The sequence below is a fragment of the Dendrobates tinctorius genome, unplaced genomic scaffold (assembly GCF_039654945.1).
Source record: "Dendrobates tinctorius isolate UK_male_01 unplaced genomic scaffold, ASM3965494v1 ptg000158l, whole genome shotgun sequence".
NCBI lineage: Eukaryota > Metazoa > Chordata > Amphibia > Anura > Dendrobatidae > Dendrobates > Dendrobates tinctorius.
The window spans coordinates 33,982,071-33,985,767 of record NW_027361825.1 but is presented as its reverse complement, the minus strand read 5'-3'; positions in this window follow the sequence as shown (position 1 = coordinate 33,985,767).

The following is a 3,697-nucleotide window of genomic DNA, read 5'->3' as shown; positions in this document are numbered from 1 at the left end:
GGGGAATCTTTATGTGGTGATGGATTGGTGCTGTCAGTTCTTGAGTTGCGCCTAGAGTGAGAAAGTGTTTTAGAGCCCGAACCCAAGTGTATGGGTGTGTGCACACGTTGCGGATTCTGCTGCGGAATTTTCCGCGCGGATCTGTGTATAACCGCAGGTCAAAAGACATGCGGTTTATCTGCAGATTTTCTGCGGTTTAGCCTGTGGGTTTCCCCTGCGGTTTGACACCTGCCTTGGAGCAGGTGCCAAACCGTAGCGGATCCGCAGCAGATTCTGCAGCGTGTGCACACACCCTATGAGTTCAGAGACAAGTGGACCAGTGTTATAGCGCTGTGAGTTATGACTCTCTGCAGAATTGGTGGTTTTGAAAAAGGGGAGGCTTCCAGTGATAAGGTATGATACAATGTAGCTGAACCAGAATCGGGCACTGTAAGGAAGGATAGATTATTATTATTATACATTTTTATAGCGCCATTTATTCCATGGCCCTTTACATGTGAAAAGGGGTAAGTATAGACAACTACAATAAACTAAAATAAAATAGATCAAACTGAAACTGAAGTAGAAGGGTTCTTGCTGGGCTGAGTCCCAAATAATCAAAAAGCCATCTTGAAGCTTTTGGGGAATGCTGATCTCTCCAACGCAGGAATTCCCTAAGTCCTTAGTGATAGAAACGTGTTCTTTAATCTCTTAGGGAATGCCAATTTCTCCAACGCAGGGCTTCCTTAGTCATTAGAGATAAGACCTAGCCCAAGATGCAGTGTACTAGGTTGTCCTCACCGAGTAAACTCAAGTCAAGCCAAACAATGCATCCCAGAGTCACCAACAACAGATCCAGAGTCACATCGCCCTACTCAGACATTCTCCTAGGTTCTGCAGCTTCACTCCCTCCCGGACTGTCCTTCGACTTCTGCCAACCGCCCACCAACTGCCAAAACCCCCGCCCTCCAACTCTGGCCTCTCGCCACTGCCCTCTACTGGCCAGATCATATATTATATTACATCAGAAATCTCCAACAATACAGTAAACTATGATTAACATTTATAGCGATAGCTATAGTGGCCTGCCAACTCTTCATCTCAACATCATCTGTCGGGTGAGAGAAGGATTGACCAATACTTTTGTCATACAAGAGATAAGTTACCACCAGATTAGTCTGAAGGATGACAGAGGAATTTGACAGCGACTCTCATAGAGCGTTCCTGTGTAGTGTGGATAAAGCTGCCGGACGATCGATTCTATGGCCAACAGTTGTCTTATATACATGAGAGCAATAAGTATGTATATAATTATTAAAATGGATATGTGTAGTTCCAGAAATATTGCCACTGTCTTCTTTGTATTATGTCCAATATTGCAGCTCATCCCCATTTCATAGAACTGACCTGCAATACTGGACACAACCTATGTACAACTGTGATGCCGTTTCTGAAAATAATCTAAAACAAAAGAAAACCCCAATCCATTTATTTTCTCCTAATCACAATAAATAAGCGTTTGCTGGACCCCTATGGTTACATACTGTATGTCTGAAGTGGTCCGAGCCACTGACATAGTCCATGAAATGACCCAAAAGTTAAAATTTTTGTAGGATATGAAAAAAAAATTACAACAATTCCACTGATGGTTCAGTGCAATGCGATGGAGCAGTGTGTATAATGCACGGTATTACTGTACTTATTGTATATGTGCATAACTCCTCCACCCCCCGCCTATATGTATCCGGTACTGGGAGCCAAGGTCAGTCCCATATGCTGAGGGCTATCCCTTTCCCAGAGTTCTTTGCAAAATGTATGTGTGTGCCGTCTTGCACGTCTCACTAGAAGTAATGAGGAGGGAGGGAGGGAGGGGAATGGGATAGAGGACCCAGCGGAGAGGTGGGGGAGGAAAAGAGGGAACTTGGCCCTTCTCTACTGTCTATACACCCAAATATACCATCATCATGTCCTGTCTGCATGCCTTGCTGCCTCAGGAACTATTTATGTTGGGCTGAGGATTCATCACGGGAAATATATGTTGTAGAAATTGCTCCAGTCTATCTTATTATTATCTGGTTATGTCTCCGAACACTAAGATAAAGAAGTCTCGCTCTCTATTACTGCAGGGTGTATGGGGGGAGCCCCTAATATTTTGCAGGGTTGCAAAATAAAAATTCTTTGTGGTCCCTGACATAATGTGCGAAGTGCGGGCACTTGTCACCAGTGGCATGTGTTTAGGCTCCAATGTAAAATCTCCAACATGGCACCCAACTATAACTATTGGTATTCTCATAAGGGCCAAAGGAACATTTTGGCCTCCCCTAGGCTCCAGGGACTGGGTGCAATTCCAACCGTGCACCAATTTGCATCTGTTTGCCACTCATCCATCTCATCGCAAAAATTGACTTCAACATTGGAAAAGTCAAAACCATAGTAGACCGCGGCAACTGTTTGGAACACCATTGTGTGGTATCTGTTCACAAGAACATCTGGGTTCACACAATGTGTAAAAAATGTTTAAAGAAAATAGCACTCTCATGGCATCTGTGTGCTGCCCATTATTTTCATGGACTCATATGAGTATGTTCTCCATCTGAGAAAATCAGGCCAAAATCAAGCTCTGATCAGAGTGTGAGGAGAGTGGGATCCATTTTTCTCAGATGCCAGAATGAGTCCTTATATCACTGGGGCCTGTCTGTTCCCTGCAGTATATGGGTGTGCGCGGATTCTGCTGCGATCCGCAGCGGATTTGGCTCTACAGATCTGCAGCAGTTTCTGCTTCGTTGTACAGCACCTTTATATTCAATGTAAATTAAAAAACGCAGTGCACATGCTGTTTTTAAATCCGCAGCATGTCACTTCTTTATTCAGAATCCGAAGCGGTTTCACACCTGCTCCATGACCAGGTGTCAAAACGCAGGGGAAAACCGCAGGCTAATCCGCAGGTAAAATGCAGGTCTATTGACCTGCGGATTTAGCCAAATCCGCAGAGTAATCGGCAGCGTGTGCACACACCCTATTGGTATTGTGGCCAGGTAATGGTTGGTGGGGGCCTATTTTCTGTGATTTTTTTTTTACAATTCATGTTCTTTTCAGTGAATGGTTTTTACTTCTAGTGCAGGGACTCATAAGACAATGAGGACCCATGACGCAGATTGCACACTTGCATTTATAGCCAAAATATTAGCTAAAACTTCCTGTATTTTTCACTTTTGCAGGATGCAACTGGGCCCTGTAGTGTTTGGTGGGTTAATTGGGGTGTGTGTCTGATATTGTGTTGGGTATCCCGCCTGATCTAATAGTATGGGTATCATTAACAGGCTGTAAGGCGGCACTGTGCACTACATGTATCAGGGTGATGGGTGCCCTATACAAGCCTCAGGCTATGTGCACATGGTGCGGATTCTGCTGCGGATCCGCAGCGTTTCTGGCCCTGCGGGTCCGCAGCAGTTTCTGCTGTGTTGTACAGTACCATTGTTTCCAATGGTAAAACCAAAAACGTTGTGCACATGCTGCGGATTTTTCCGCACGGATTTGCTGTGGGTTACAATCCACAGCATGTCAATTCTTTGTGCGGATTCCGCTGCGGTTTCACATCTCCATTGTAGAGGTGCTAAACCACAGCCTAAACCGCAGGTCTTTTTGACCTGCGGTTTTTCCAAAATCCGCACCACCGAAAACTGCGGGTTCACATAGCCTCATCTACGTGCATCTATAA